Genomic DNA, 17,729 nt, shown 5'->3' with positions numbered 1-17,729 from the left:
CTCCATCAATGTCATCATCTTTATCATTGTTGTCATCACCGTCACCATCACCATCGCCATCACCACCACCATCATCATCATCATCATCGTCATTCACTGTTTAACTGACCCATCCAAAATTTTAATAGTGGAGCTAGAATTTGGACCTGGATCTTCTCACTCCAACCTGAGGTTTTCCCTCTGCTTGGTGATGTCACATTCTAGAAATCAGTCTCCTGAATAACTTCAGAAGTTATTCCACGTAGTCTTTATTATTTGTGGGCTAACTGCCCAGTTTATGGCGTATTCATAACCCTTGCTTCGGCTTTTCTTTCTTTGTTTTAAGACCATCATTTTCCATCCCAATCTACTCATTCAAGTTCTTGAAACCTCACTAGTCCTCTGATAGTACATAAGCCTTACTTCATTCTGCCCTCAATTTGAAGGCCTTAGTCTCCTATACCTTTGTCTTATTCCTGCTCCTTCTATCTAGGTGCTGCCAAGCTTCGTTCATTTCATTTCCAAACTAGAATGATAAAAGATGGCCAATACCACACTGAAAATATTTTTTAAAGGTTTTAGTTATCAAGGAGCAGGGTAGTTTATCTTGCTGGAACCCTACTTACTGGTGAAGCTAGAAGATAGTACAGAGGCTGTGCTCTGGTCATACCACGTCTGGAGCATTGTGTTGGGCAGCACATTTTAGAAAGGTATTGACTGTAGCATAAAAGAGGAAGAAGAGGTTTAGATGAAATGCAGCAGCATCATACAGGAACTCACAAAGAGAGAAGAACAGATGCCAGCAGGGAACGATCTCTGTGTAAGGTTCACATTGCTCTCAGTCCAAGGGCTGACAATCCACACTGTGAGTTGACTCTGAGCATATAACAATACAATAGTATTCAGACTCTGGTCAAAGGCTTGAAGCCCTTGGGGCTCAAATTTATAAAGAATTTTAGACAAAAGACTGTGGCAGCAACAGGAAGCCACTTGTCACCCATGTGAGAAGATAGCAAGAAAATTCAGGCCAGTGAAATGAGGGAATTTTCTGAATTTCATAATAACAGATGAGAAATGAGGGGCAAGGACCCTTACCCTAACTGTGTCACAAAAGCAAGAGGAAGTGAAGGTTCCCAGCCCAGCCTCCTGATTTTTTAGTTTTAGCAGGCATGCATCCTGGGAGGCTGGGGCCATCCTAGGCAAACCAATTTTCACTGGGTCATGTTAAAAAACTGAAACTCCTCTGTAGGTGGGAAGGGAGGGTGACCAAGATGGTGGGACCATGCCAAACAAGGATTGGCTGAGAGAGTGGTGGGTGTTTAAACCAAAAGGAGGAGATTTAGAATGGATATGATAGCAGTCTTTGGATATTTATTTGAAGGGCTCTCACATGAAAGAAGGATTAAGTTTGTTCTGTTTGGTCTGGGAGGGCAGAAGCAGGGGCTGTAGTTCTAGAAAGGCAGATTCCTTTTTCATACAAGAGAAAATTTCATAATTAGAGCTGTCCAAAAGTACAATGAGCAGGCCCAGGAAGTAGTGGTAGGTTTACCATCTCTATGATAATGGGGATAATGTAGAGAAGATTTATGCCTTAATATTAAGTGGCTCTAGGAAAAGGGGAAAAAAGGAAAGAAAGTTATTGAAACACACTAAAATGCACAGAAGAGATAGGAATGAAAGATGAATAGCTCTTCCAGACCTTAAACTATATTATGAAGCAATAGTCATCAAAACAATTTGGTACTGGTTAAAAAATAAAGGGAAAGATCAATGGAAGAGATTGGACTGGGAGAATCAGAAACAATAGAACTCAATAGCCCAATATTCAGTAAAATGGAAAACATAAATTACTTGGGAAAGAACTCCTTATTTGATAAAAACTGTTAGGAAAACCAGAAAAGAGTCTAGCAAAAATTAGCCTTAGACCAGCACCCTACTCTATTCTACTATAAATCCTAAATGGATATATGGCTTAAATATTAAAGATCATATCATAAAAAAGAAGCAAATCATATACCCTCTCACAGCTGTAGGTAGGAGATGTATTCTTGACCAAGTGAGGGATAGAGACAATTACAAAAGATAAAATCGACAGCTTTGATTGCAGGAATCTGAAAAGCTTCTAAATAATGATGATGCTAGTGCTGCTGCTGCTGCTGCTGGTGATGATGATGATGATGGTGGTGATGAAGATGAAGATGATGATGATGATGATAATGTTTATGTAGCTCTTTAAGGTTGGGAAAATGCTTTACAAATATTATCTCATTTGCTCCTGATGTCGTTACTTGGGAGTTAACAACAATAATAGCTAGCATTTATATAACACCTCCTATGTGCCAGGCACTGTGCCAAGCACTTTACAAATATTGTCTTACTTGATCCCCACAACAATCTTGGGAGCTAAGTGCTATTATTATCCCCATTTGATAGGTGAGGAAACGGAAACACAGAGAGATTAAGTGACTTGCCCAGGGTCACACAGCTGGTTTCTAAGGCCAAATATGAACTCATATCTTCTTGACTCTGGGTCCAGCTCTCTATTCCCTATATCACGTGGCTGCCTGGGATAAGAAGGGAAGCAAATGAATGGGAAAAAAAAATCTTCATATCAAATTTCTCAGATAAAGGTTTGGTGACCAAGAAATATAAACAACTAATAGATAGATAGATATATGTACATAGATGTACATGTATGTTTTAATATGCATGTTTGTATATCTGCATATGTGTATATATGTGAGTGTATATATATATGTCTGCGTATATATACACATATACATACCTGTACACACACACAAGATCAAAAGCCATTCTCCAATCGTCAAAGGGTCAAGGGTCATGAACAGTTCTCAAAAGAATTGCAAACTGTTAACGACCCTGTGAAAGAATGCTCCGAAACACTACGATAAGAGGGAGGAAAATCAAAACACCACGAGGTTTCACTTCATACCCTGCAAAGTGGCAATGATGGCAAAGGATTTATTGTTGTCATTTAATCATTTCAGTAGTGTCTGACTCTTCATGACCCCATTTGGGGTTTTCTTGGCACAGATACAGGAGCAGTTTGCCATTTCCTTCTCTAGCTCATTTTACAGATGAGGAAGTGGAGGCAGACAGAGTTCAGCAACTTGCCCAGGATCTGTTGGGGAAGATAAGCACACTAGTGCATTGTTGGTGGAGTTGTGAATTGGTATAACCATTTTGCAAAGCAATTTGGAATTATTCAAATAAAGTGACCAAATTGTCCATACCCTTTAATCTAGTGATTCTACTACTAGGTTTATATGCTAAGGAGGACACTAATAAGTAAAAACATCCCCATATACACCAAAATATTTATAGCAAAAGTTTTTGTGATAGCAAAGAATTGGAAACAAAATAGATACCTATTGATTGGGGAATGGTTAGACAAATTTGTGGCACATGAATATAATGGAATATTACCATGCAGTAAGAAACAACAAATATGATAAGTACATGGAAGCAATTTATTTGATATGATGATATGATATGATTTATATGTTATGATGCAGAGTGAAGTAAGCAGAACCAAAGAAACAATATGCACAATGACTAAAGCAATGGAAATGGAAAGAACAACCACAAAACAATCAAAAGTGAATGTTGAAAAATCACAAAGAGCAAGCATGGCTCCAAAGAAGAGATATGGGAAGATGCCCTCTCCCCTCCACTCCTTTGCAGAGGTGGGAGGTTCATTGTGTATGTTGTTAGACTTTCTTGATGTTTTTGATCAGTTTTTGCTGGCTTTTCTCTTCTTTTTTCCCTTTAAGAAGATCTTTTACTATATTTGGCATGGCTCTCTGGGAGGAGGAAAGCCTCCCAGAAATTTCTCTCTGAGAGAAATGTTGGTGATATATTAAACAAGAACAATTAAAGTCATTTTTAAAAAGAAATATGTACTGAAAATTCATTTAGATGTCTTAAAATCAAGTATTTTTCTGTTTTTCTTTACTTAAAAGCAAAACTAGGAGTACTCTGAGTTATGGATTTCCAAAGTGGAAGGAGAGGCAGGATTTGAACCTTCAACTTTCTGACTTCAGGTCCATTTCTCTCTTCACGGTTTGGCACTACCTGTTTGTTTAGTGACTGAAAGACATAAACATTCACTGTCAGTGAGTGAATGATCACAGATTAGATTCAGATCCTTTAGAATAAGAGTTGAGTCTGTAACCTTTTCTATATCATGAGCCCTTTTTTCAGTCTGGTAAAGTCTAGGACTCCTCAGAATGATATATAAAATAAAGGGGAAAAAAAGATTAGTGAAAATAAAAATGAAATTTTTTCCATCCAAGTTCATTGACCCCTTAAAATATATCCATGGACCTCTGGGGTTTTATGGATCCCAGCATCTAAATCCCCAGTTTTAGAACCCTTGCTTTAGAAGCTAGTCAAAAGGAGGAAATAAAACTAGATATGGAAAAGGAGCAAATTCCACACATTGACCACCAGGTGACGCTGTGGTCCTGCTCAATTTAAAAATGGCAGCCCTGTAAATTGAACTTGTTCCGAGCTAGGTCTTTGTGAACTCGCTCCGTAGCCAGACGCTTTTTGTAGACCTGCAGACTGTAACCACAGAATCTCCGCCTCCAGAATACAGGACAGATAGGGTCACTGAGCAGTGAGCAGAAAGGTAGAGAGAGTATACACTGGTCTCATCTCTCACCCCATTCCTCTAGTCAAATTGTTGGCCAGTTAGGGAAGTTTTCTGACCTTCCAGTAGTAGCCAGGAATTGGTTTACACGTTTGGTTTGCATATGTCTGAGCTTTCGGAGCAGCTTTTAATAGCCACCTTACATTTATACAGGGTGACCCCAAAGACTTTTGGGACACCTTGTTTATCACTTTAAGGTTTGCAAATATTGCTTCATTTGGTCCTCACAACAACTCTGGAAGGTAGTTGCTATTTTTATCCCCATTTTACAGGTGAGGAAACTGAGGCACAGAGAGGTTAAGAGACTTTCCCAGGATCACTAGTAAGTGTCTGAGGCATGATTTAAACTGAAATCTTTATGACTCCAGGGCCATCACTGTATCTCTATCCAGTGGCCACCTAGCTTCTAAGGATCTGAATCAAATACATGCTCATTCATTCACTTTCGGGGCTAGATCTTTATTCCTTATGTGTCCCCCCAGTCATTCAACCTTATGGATTCAGGCAGTATGGTTTAATGAATAAAACACTGAGTCAGGAGGAGCTCAGGTCAAATCCTACCTTGGGAAGATCATTGAACCTTTCTGATCCCCATTTCCTTAAGTGGAAAAATGGGGATAATAATAATGCCTACTTCACAAGGTTCTTGTGAGGATCTCATCAGATAATGTGTGTAAAGCTCTTTGCAAGCAATGAAACATTCTATGTGTCATAGGTGACAGTGGTAATTACTATTGCTTTGTGCAGAGACAAAGCTCTAGGAAGGTAAAGAATCCAGAGGAGGGAGAAAAAGCATAATAGGACCATAGATTTAGAACTAGATCTAGAGCATAGATTTGCAGGGACTTTTAGAGATCATCATCTGACCCAGGGGTGTCAAATTAACATAGAAACGGGCCACTAAACCATACATAAGGATACCTACCCACTGTGTGATTTAGAAAATCACATGTTAACATTATCTAGGTTCCAATATATTTTTATTTATTTTGTTAAATATTTCTCAATTACATTTTAATCTGCTTTGAGATGCCCTCAGGTGAGGGCTGCCTGTTTGACATCTCTAATAATCTAACTCCCTTATTTTTAAAGATGAAGGTGCTAAGGGCCAGAAAGGTTAAGTAATCTGCCCAACTTTACACAAGGAGGGAGAGCTGGGATTCAAACCCAGGTCACCTAACTCCAACTTCAGCATTTTTCCTGTCCTCAGAGACCATATACTGGACAAATACAAGAAACAGACATGAGTGGGTGCTCTCAGAATATTAGTCTCCTCCTCCAGAGACAGCATGGTGTCTTGAAAAGAGTGCTGGAGGTTTAAGAACCCTGATGGATTTGGTGATTAACCACTACTCAAGAGGATCAAGGGTAAAGCAGCTTCCCACCTCTTGGCAGAGACTTAATAGACTAGAGGTACAAAGAGATCCATTTTTGGAAATGGACAGATGCATATCTGTTTTGTGTAACTGCTAACTTGTTGCAAAGAAGAGTTTTTATTTTGGGCAAGTGGAATTGGAGGAGAAAAGGATAGTGATATTGATGAAAGAAGGAAAGGAGGGAAGGAAAGAAGGAAGGAAGGAAGGAAGATAGGAGGGAAGGAAGGGAACAAGGAAGGAAGGAAGATAGGAGGGAGGGAGGGAAGGAAAGAGGGAGGAAGGAAGGAAGGGAAGGAGAGAGGGGAGGATAAAAGGGAGGGAGGGGAAAGAAAGAGAAGAAAGAGGAAGGAAGGAAGAGGAAGGAAGGATAGAAATAACAAAAGAACGACAACATCAATGAAATATTTAAAATTCATAGAGAACAGAAGGAAGTTTAGAGGAAAACAGACAAGCAGGACAGCTTTTAGAATTAACATACTGAATTTTGTATATACTTTAAAAAGAGAGATTTGTGGCTTAATATATAAACCTCTTTTTGTATATGGAAAAATATACAGGATTATACAGCTAGTATATTTTTGTATATGGAAATGTTCATGTTGGTTGGTATTTATCAAATTCAGCATAAAAAAATCATTTTTAAATATTTTAAATGAACAGCACTGGCCTTGCCCCCAGAAGACTTGAATTCAAATCCTGACTCTGCTAGTTACTAGTTATGTGCCCTTGAGTAAGTTACTTGACCTCTCTCGGCTTTTTTCATCTATAAAACAGGGAAAATAATATTTGTATTACCTTCCTCGTGAGATTATCGCTTTTATTCTTCAAGACGTAGTGCAGTGGAAAGAACTCTGGTTCTGGTGTTAAAGGATCTGGATTCAAATCCTATCCCTGATGCTTACTACCAGCATGACTCAGCAAATCCTTTAACCTTTTTGTGTCTCAGTTTCCTCATCTGTAAAATGAAGGGTATAGACTAAAGGGCCTCCAAGGTACCTTCCTGCTTTTGATTTGTGACCCTATGAGGATGTGGTCTTGCCTCCGCTGTGAAAGCTTTTCTGCCCACTGGGGTCCACCGTGATCCCCATCTCCTCTTGATTCCTAAGCGTTTACTACCAGTACTATTCAAACAGTGCACATGTGTTGCCTTGTACTGTTACATTTTTGAAGTTAAAAAAAGGGAGCACCAAGTGAAGGAAAATAGAGGGGAGGGAACGAGAGGAGCTTAGACCTGAGAGGTTAAAGATGGATGGAGGACCTGGGTGTTATCTATTATGTCATCTAGCTGCCCCTCTAGATTTTTTTTTTATGTCCTTTTGTAGAGCATGCTATGAAATGGGTCCTGATTCAGTAAAGGCCGGACCTAGATGGCCCCTGTGGTTCGTTACAGCTCTGAGATTCTGTGATTCCATGATTATTTATTATATCCACGTGTTGCTGTTTTGCTTTGTGCTTCTCATTTCATTCGCTCTTCCTATTCTCCACTCCCAGCTATTAAATTATAGGCTCAGAGAGGCAAAGACCAATTTCCTTTGTTTCACTCAAACCTTAGCCATTAATTACAGCTAGTGTGCATTATATGGACATATAGAATACATATGTGTATGTACGGATACTGGCTATAATAAACAGTTGTTTATATATATATGCGTGTGTGCATATATGTAATACACATTATATATGTATATATAAAATTGATAACATTCAGAGGCATGCGCTAGGGTATGGCAGAATATACAAAGATAATTAAAATATCCCTGCCTTCATGCAGCTATTAATTGAGTAGACATAGTCATACATTTATCTAAGAAGCATTTATTAATCACCTATATCATAGGTTCTGTGCTAGGTGCTAAGGATGTAAAAACAAAAATGAATGTGTCTGCCCTCAAGGTGCTACTTTTTATTGGGGAGAGGGCAATATGTACATTAAAGTGAATGAAATACTAAATAGATACAATGTACTTTCTGGACAGCTAGGTGGCTCAGTGATAGAATGCCTGACCTGGAGGCAGGAAGACCTGAGTTCAAATTCTATTTCAGTCACTTCCTATCTGTGTGACCTTGGGCAAGTCATTTAACTCTGCCTCAGTTTCCTTATCTGTAAAATAGACTGGAGAAGGAAGTGACAAACCACTCCAGTATCTTTGCCAAGAAAACCCCAAATGGGGTCACAAAGTGTCAGACATGACTGAAAGGACTGAAGGACAACCACAACAACTTTCTGGAGAAAGGCCACTAACAGCTGGGGGATCCAGATAGGTTTTCTGTAGTATGGCACTTGAGGTGAACTTTGGACTTTTGAGGTAAGGCATTCTTCAAGGTGGAGGTAAGGTTGGTGTGCATTCCAGAAAAGAGAAACAGCTTAGCAAAGATGTGGAGGTAGGGAAAAGCAAGTAAAGGCAATTCAGCAAGAATATTCAAATAAGTCTGAATCATTATCTGGTTTAAGATAGATTATGATTATAGATTATATAGATTATAAAGACAAAGAGAGGAGTTTGTATTTCATCCTAGAAGAGAATAGGGAGCCACTGACTGTTCTTGAGCTGGGGAGTAATATCACCTCACCACCACTTTTAGGTGCCAGTCTTGTTCTGATTCTGAGAAATAGTGCAGTGCATGTAACCTCAACCCAGGATATTGTTTCTATCCATAACTACAGACAGATTTGGAGTTGCCCCAAATCGCTAGGTTCTATATTGCTTTATACTAAGATAGCCAAGAGGAGCTGGAGTGCATGTATCAATCTTGGGTAAAGAGATCTCAGGCATCTTTGAACATATCTATCATGAGCAGAATCATTCCAATTGTTCCTATTTACACATCAATCAGCCAACTTTCTTTGTGCCAAGAATTATTTCTACTCTTTCCTCTCGAGAAAAGGGCCCAGTCTGAGCAGGCCGTATCAGGATGGGTCCTTGAAAAATGAATAGGCGCTACTAGGTCTGTACCCCAAAGAGATCAAAGAAAAAAGAAAAAGACCTTCATGTCCAAAAACATTTGTAATAGTGCTTTTTTCTAGTGGAAAAAACCTGGAAATTAAGGAGATGCCCATCAATTGGGGAATGGTGATATAGGATTATAAATGAATACTATTGTGCTATCAGAAATGATGAAGGGGGTGGTTTCAGAAAAACTTGGGAAGACTTAGATGAACCGAGGAGTGGAGTGAGCAAAACCAGGGGAACACTGTACATGTTAACAGCAAAATTGTAATGTCTGGGAAAGACTATTCTGACGATCCACAACAATTCCAAAGGACTCATGATGAAAAAGGTTACCCACCTCCAGAGAGAGAACTGATGAAATCTGAGTGTAGGTTGAAGAATATTTTTTTCACTTTATTTTTCTTGTAAGATGACTAAAATGGAAATATATTTTACAGGACTTATCATGGATAATGGGCACCAGATCACTTGCCTTCTCAGTGGGTTGGAAGGAGGCTGGAGGGAGGGAGAGAATTTGGAACTCAAAAATTAAAAAAGCAATGTTAAAATATTTTTAAGAATAACTAAATAAATAATACTTTAGAAAGAAAAAAAAAGGAAGGTAGGATTTTGAAAGACAGAGCTGCTAAAATGCCTAAGCAATGTTATAAGCAAGGGTAGGAATGTACAGAATTTGTAGGAGGGACAGAGACTGCTCCTGTTTGGGTAGAACACAATGTGTGGGGCCCCCTGTAAGTGCCTTACACTCAGAGCAGGCAATTCCTTATTTACTGTAGATTGAGACACTCATCTCTAGACAGTGTTTTCCCAAAGTTCCTGATATCCTGACATTATCAGCCCTACTCCACAGAAGGGGGTGGGGGGAAGGAGCAGGTGGTCTCTCAGGAGTAGGGCCAAGAAAAGAGCTCAGGCTTCCTATCACCCAGGCTAGTACTCTGAAGTCTGCTGCCCTGGGGAAGTGCAAGACCCAGAGAAAGAAATCATTCCCCCCCCCCAGGATAAACCAGGGATAAGGTAGCCTAGGATGGAAGAGAGTAGCCTAGAATAGAAAAGACTAGCCAAGAATGGGAGAGACATTTCCTCCCTGTGTGACCCTGGCCAAGTCACTTAGCCTTTGCATGGCTTAGTTTCTTGATCTGTAAAATGGGGATAATAGCACTTACTTTGCAAGGGTTTTGTGATGATCAAATGAGATAATATTTGTAATATATTTTGCAAGAATAGTTTAGAATTAGAGAATATAGCCTAGTATGGAAAAGAGCACTTTAGACTCAGAGTCACCTAGGATGCATTGAGTGGCTTTTCAATGGAGTGCTTGCCTCTGGGTGTTCAGGGCAGGCTGTTCCCAGGAAATTGATAAGAATCAGAGATGTAGCTCAGATGGCTCTTTGGCCAGGCCAGGACAATATATTCACTGTACAAAGCAGAGTTGATTTCTCTTCTCAATGATGCTGTACCATTTGCTATGTTTGTTGCTAAGGGAACCACTTACTATTTTCATATATCCGCAGGTGATGAGGCTGGTGAAGCAGAGAGATTTGGGTGAGTAAACATGCCTGAGCAGCCTTTGAATTGAGGAGGGGTGGGGACAGGAAAGGATCACCCTACATCATTGTAGACATCTTCAACAGATAAAAAGGAGAAGATGATATTTAGCTCAGGGTCTCAAGACTGAGTGGCAGGGGGATTCTTGGAAGTAGGAATGTGCCAACGGCCTACTTCATCCTTGGAACAGGTAGATAGGATGATCTCTCCCAATCAGGCAGCAAACTCCCAGGAAGCTGACTTCGAAGGGACCCAAGGCCATTGCTTCTTCCCCTCCATTAGAGGTATACGAATTCCCCCCCAAAAAATCTGATTATGGATAAGAGAAAAATTTATGAATAAACAAGAGATAGAGAGCACTGTGGGATGTAAAAGGGATAATTTTGATTATATAAAATTAAAAAGGATTTGCCTTCTAGCAAAGCCTGAAGCAATGAGAGGGTAAGAGATATAGACCATATATATGTCAGAGGAAGGCCATAAACTCAGGTCTTCCTGACTCTGAGGCCTACTATCCACACTTCCCCAAGCTGTGATAAATATTTGTTGGCTCACCTATGCATTTTCTGTTTATGGTCACTATACCAAACATGTAGGAACAGTCACTTTCCATATGGGAATGGTCTAACACTGAGATCCTCCTACCTGCCTCTTTTTTAGAGAAAAGAAATGGGCTGAAGAATGGTGTCCAGTGTTCACTGGCACCAGGGTGTTTCTAACTTCTGAGCTAGGCTAATGAGTGGAAATTGTGGGGCAGGCCATTAGAGGTCATGTGGTTTAGGAATACAAAGAGAATTCGTTTGGTTCAGGTGAAAGATGATTCAGGCAAATGTGAGGATTAGTTAAGAGAGATCATGGGTATTTAAATTTTCTGGGTTTTCTCAGAGAAGGCAGGCAGAAGTGATGGAGAATATTAAAGAGGGCTCCAACCCCCACCGTGGGAGATAGCCAGAAGAATTACTCACATCGACGAAGACGTATGAATAATAGCTCAGGACAAAAGGAAAAAGAACCCTAATGCTTCTCGCCCCCCTCTTCTTCTTTGGTCTCCATGGCAAGCATATTCCAATGGAAGCAATCAGCCCTTATGGGAGACTGCTAGAGACAGGTTGAGAAGGTCTAGATCCAGGGCAGATAAAGGGGTCTTTCTCCAGGCTATCCAGTGAGGAACAAAACTCTTTTCATGAAGAGAGCAGTACTAAAGGCTTCTCTACTCAAAGTGAAGGGTTGAAGAAATGGAATCCAAAGACCTAAAACATAACAGCTTTGTCCTCTGAATAAACTGCTTTGAAACTGGGATCTGATGCGCCTACCAATCAGATCCTAGAATATGGCTTAGGTGGCCTAGCTGATAAAGCACTGCACCAGGCATCCAAAAGACGCGGGTTCAAATCCAGCCTCAGACATTTCCTCCTCCCTGTGTGACCCCGGACAATTCACTCAGCTACTGTAGGGCTTTGTTTTTTCATCTGTAAAATAGGGATAATAATACCTACTTTGCAGGGTTGTCGTGATGATCAAATGAGATAATATTTGTAAAGTACTTTGCAAAACCTAAAGCACTATATAAATGCTAGCTATTATTTATTAGCGTTGTTCATATTATTATATTAATAATAAAATTATTATATATTTAAAAAGTCAGAAGCTAGGTGGTGCAGTGGATAGAGCACCAGGTGTGGAGTCAGGAATACTCATCTTCCTGATTGAAACCTGGCTTCGTACGTTTACCAGCCGAGTGACCCTGAGCAAGTCACTAATCCCTGTTTGCCTCAGTTTCCTCATCTGTAAAAGGAGCTGGAGAAGGAAATGGCAAAGCCCTCCAGTATCTTTGCCAAGAAATCCCAAACGGGATCATGAAAAGTCAGACTCGACTGAACAACAACAAGAGAAGTCAGACCGAAGGAGGAGCTGATTTGAATACCTCCGCCATGCGTAGAATGTCAGGATTGACTGAAGTGTTGTCTCCATCTCCCAGGATGTTCTCCACAATCCTTCTAACAAGCAAGGCCCTTGAAATCGCCTCCAAAGAAGCCTGAGCTGTTGTGAGGATGTAGAAAGATTTATGTGCTTCTATATAAACAAAGAAAGGGTGGAAAGGGGTGAAAAACACCTGAAAACTGGGGGAAAAGAGAGGTAGCTTCAGGCTTGCAGTCATCCTTCCTGGCCCTTGCTTTGTCGGAGTCCCAGAGAAGTGAAGAAAACTCTCGCATTCAGGCCACCGGCAGCAGGAAAACTAAGCTACTTTCCCCAATATCGCGCCAGGGAGAGAGGGCCAAAGAAGCACGCAGATGCTCATCGATTTAAAGCCAGAAGGGACCCTGGAGGTCGTCTAGCCCACCCCCCTTATTCTACAGATAGGAAAACAGGGTCAGAGGGAATAGGTGACTCGCCAAAGGTCACGCGGACAGTAAATCGCAGAGTGAGGGTGAACCCGGATCTTCTGATTTCGGCAAGCTGGGGGTGTGGTGCTAGGCTTGGAATCAGGCAAACCTGAGTTCCAGTCTTGCCTCAGACGCTTACTCACTGTGTGAGCTTGAGCAAATTACTGTGAAAGAGTGACTCCTCTCAGCCTCGGTTATCTCACCTGTAAAATGGGGATGACATCACCCACCTCACGGGGCGGTTAGGAGGGCCAAATGATGTAATGCGTGCAAAGCGAATATTAAAGCGCTGTATTATGTGATGTTATGTTATATTGTTATAGTATGGTATAGCATTGTATAATACAGTAGAGTACAATATAGTATAGCACTATACTAGACTGTGATATATATATAGTGTACTATCCTCTATATACTATACTACAGGGTGTTCCTAAAGTCTGGACACGCGGGCAGAAATGCATATTTTCAAGAAATGAAATGAATGAATTTTTCAACAACATTTTATTTAATTGGAATATTAACAGATAACATCTTCAATATGATTTCCTTCCTTTGTGATGCAAAGATTGCTGCTCTTTGCAAGAGTCGCGTGAACTCGAGGCAGTAATTGCACATTGCCGTCAAGTTTAGCACATTCCCTCTTTATGTGTTTATGCATTCAATCAGGTGTGTTGCATCTGTGATTTTCATTGAGCACACCTTCTCCTTTAGCATACCCCAGAAAAAGAAGTCAAGGGGGCTAAGGTCTGTTAATATTCCAAATATTTCAAAATATGCATTTTTGCCTATGTGTGCAGACTTTAGGGACACCCTGTAGTGTATATGTGTGTATGTGTGTGTGTGTGTGTATATAGCATATATGCTACGTTATGTTATGTTACAGTATAGTATACTACACTGTGTTATATTATATTTATTATATTATGCTGTTATATTATATTGTACTCTATTATATCACGTCATAATTATGTTAATTTCCAAATCCATCACCGTTTCTACTGTACCCCATTTTGCCCCTATTCTCCATTGCTTCTCCCCTGCCTGCTAATAACCCCATGGGCCACCGGACAAATGCCCACCCTATGGCAATATGAACCATGCATCTCAAAGTCCGAGACACACTCTGGTTCAGAGAGTGAAGGAACCGGATTAGATTAGACGAAGCATTCATTAAGAGCTTGTTGTGTACCCGGGGCAGAGAGAGTACATGCTATTTCATGACTTTGCAGATGGTAGTCAGATCTAAGCCACTAAATAGAGCGCTTTCTGCATGCATGAACCAGGCAGCTCTGGCTGGCAAGGGAGAGCTTCAACTATTTCTGTCCAATCTGAGGATGATCTCCCCTACCCAACCTGTGGGATGACCTGGCCTGATCTCTCTGGTGAGGCCGTGTGCTATCGAGAGAGCCCCTGGAGCCCTCAGAGATGCTGTCAGCTGGATAATTGGATTCTCTGGGCCGTGCTCATAACTAATAGTTCATGATGACAACCTCAGGGGAGGAAAATGTACTTCAGAGTCATAATGTCATTGGCGACTGGCCTTGGCATGCGTCCGCCCTGCTCCTGTCTCCCGGACATGAGGTGCCCTGGTGGGCTCACGTGTTTGCTCAGATTTGTAGAGCATCCTTTGGAAAAGATGTAAGCATGGAGATGGAGGTGGTTCAATGTTTGCTTTACTAATCTCTGTAGCTTTTTCTCTCAATATTGGTAAACCCATTCTCCACCTCATCAATGTAATAAACGCTGAAATGCTTGGCCAAAGTTTATGGAATCTTGATCCATGGAGGTTTTCCAGAACAGAATAATTACCCATACTGGATGGATTGAGCATATGTCTGCTCAAGGGCAGGGGACCAGACTGCACAACCTCCCCTGAAGTTCTCTCAAGGATCCAGAGAGGATTTAGCATGATAAAATGTTCATCCTAGTCCTCTGTTCCTACTCTCTGCCTTACCTGGGAGATCTAGCACCACAGGTCCCTCTCCCTATTTGGTGAAGTCTGATGGTGGTTTTTTTCCCAATGGTCGACATGCTTGATGTCCCTGCCTACTCAGGCTAAGTGCAAAAATTCTACCCTTCCACAAAGTAGAAGCTCCAGCAGGTTGTGGGGAGGCAGCCACATCCATACCGTCAATCCAAAAACCAAGGCTACCCATTTCCTAATGTCCAAGGTGATGTCTATCAAGGCCTGGTCTGGCTCCTATATCTTTCCTGCTTCCCACAAACTAAATCCCTCAGGCAAAACATTCCTCAAGGTCAAAAGAGAAAAACTTGGTCTAAACGCTTCCTCCCTATGATCAGTATCAACAGTCCTTTTTGGATGGAGAATGGGTCACACGTAGGTCAACATCATCACTTCAGAGGATAGGGAAAGAAGAAACCACCCTTAGTGAATCAATAGCCCAAACACTCCTGGGAGGAGGGAAAACAAGAGTCTAAACTGGACCAGAAGTATTTTTGTCCAAAGGTTAGTTTCCATCCTTAACACATTTCCTTCAAAAAGACCTTTTGTTCTTGACCTAACCCACCACAGGGGACAAATTTGGAAAGAGTTCTTAGATTAGTGAAATTATTACATCTTAATATTTTGAACTGAACTAAAAAGGAGGTTTTTTAACATGCTTCCTCACCTCTTAGTGCTCCCTAGCTCGGGCCTACTGCCCACTGCCAAAGTAGATGACAGATAAAGGGCACACACTGTGGATGAACAAGGGATAAAGTATATTTGAGAAGGCTGAAAGCTAAACACATTAATGATCAATGAGTGAAAGACATTCATGAGACTTCAGTACTCAGTTCGAATGGACTTCGGGGAAACTGTCATCTCTTTCTCTCAAATAGTCAGGAAAATTTCAAGGCTCAGGTGCTCCTTGTTTGCCCTAAGGAAGAAAGAACAGGAGAGGGGCTTACTGGATTTGAGGAAGAACTTCCTAACTCTATCTGAATAAGAAGTAGGAATAGTAAAAACATCAGATTTGGAATCAGAAGACCTCAGTTGAAATCCTGGCTCTGCCAGTCAGGACTGACTGACTATATGACCTTGGGGGCAGCTAGGTGGCACAGTCAAAAAATCATGTAATCAGGAAGATTTAAGATCAAACCTACCCTCAGACATTTATTATCTGTGTGGTCCCAGGCAAGCCACTGAACACTGTTTTCCTCAGTTTCCTCATGTGTAAAATGGGGCCTACCTGCCAGGGTTGTTGTAAAGATTAAATGAGATAATGATTGTAAAGTGATTATATAGCATGCACTCTATGAATGTTAGCTATTATTATAGCTGGCGTGTCTTTCTGGGCTTTAGCTCCCTCATCTGTAAAAGGTGGTGATTGAACTAGACTGCCTCCAGTTTCCTTTCATGTCTAATTCCATGATCCTATGAGCTTGTGCTATACTGTATAAATGCGTTATTATCATCTTCATCACCATCATCATCATTATTATAGTAGGAGACTAAAAGTAAATGGATGCATAAGTATTTGTTGAACTGAATTCAAAGGAACTGAACTAAGCACCAAGCCTTTCCTCTTGTCTGTTTGTGTTTAATTCTTTAGGGAACTGGGAAGATTTTGCCACCCCCTCCATATCTGATGGGTGTCTTTAAGTACCATCTTTTCTCTCTTCCTTTTTGCATCCTGCTGGGTTGATTTTCGTCACTGGTTGATGTTCTCTTCCATTCAGGCCCCACGTTCCCTATTGTTTAGCCCATGAATCATCCATAGCTCTTTGCAGAAAGCAGCACCGGTTTAACACCTCGTGTTGAGTCAGTTTTAACAAAGTACAGACTGAAATACCGTGAAACAATCACGAAGGTAACTCTTCCTGTACGGAACAGCCAGCTTTGGCACGAAGAAAGGTGGGGGCAGGATGAGACGAGGTAGAATTGTGGTTAGAGCTCGGGGCCTAGAGTCAGGAACACCTGAGTGCACATCCTGCCTCAGATGCTTACTAGCTGTCTGACCCTGGGCAAGTTTTATCCCTCTCCTCTCAGTTTCCTCATTTGTAAAATGGGAACCATAACAGGACCCACCTCACAGAGTTGTTGTGAGGATCAAATAAGATAGCCTTTATAAAGCTATTGTCTAAAACATGGGGGATGGTGATGAGAGAAGATAAAATCTTCCAGGATTCAATGAGGCTGAGTCTTTGGAGGGAACGTTCACAGCCTCAACAGGATAGAAACAGATTAAAAAGGAAACCCTTGGAAACCGCCTCATGCCCGGCAACAGGTCATTTTCCCAGTGAAGATCACGCCCCCCTTCAGAGAAGACTGACCCTTCTTGTAGAATTAGTTCCTTCTCCTCTATTGTTTCCTTGTATTAACTCTATAGGTATATCAATATATGTACCAGTTGTCTCCACCGTTAGAATGTATGCTCCTTGAGGTCAGGGACTCTTCAATTTTTCTTTGTAAAACTAGAGTTTAATTGGTTGAGATGTGGAAAAGGGGCAGGTGGGTGAATGAGACTAGGGTAAGTTACTACTCATTTCTCTCCTGTTCCTCCCTCCCGACTCCCTGTCTCCATCTTTTCCTGGACAGTTGCCCTGGAAGAGTTGAAACAACCCAGAGGCTTTTGCCCAATGATATTTATAGACTACACCAGATATCAAGGGAATGCCAGATGCCATCTGCACAGTTCCAACTCAAGCCTATCCACTGGGGATATCACAGATGAAGGAGATGTTGGAATCTTTCCCTCTTCCCTTTCCTTTTTCTATTTGTGTATGAGAGAATGAATTGTATGTGAAGATGTGTATGGTGGGTGGTGATAAAGACAAAATGTGGAGTACAAATAGAAAGAGGGAGAACTAGAGC

Source organism: Trichosurus vulpecula, chromosome 4, assembly GCF_011100635.1.
Source record: "Trichosurus vulpecula isolate mTriVul1 chromosome 4, mTriVul1.pri, whole genome shotgun sequence".
In the NCBI taxonomy this organism is placed as follows: Eukaryota; Metazoa; Chordata; class Mammalia; order Diprotodontia; family Phalangeridae; genus Trichosurus; species Trichosurus vulpecula.
This window is presented reverse-complemented; position numbering follows the sequence as displayed.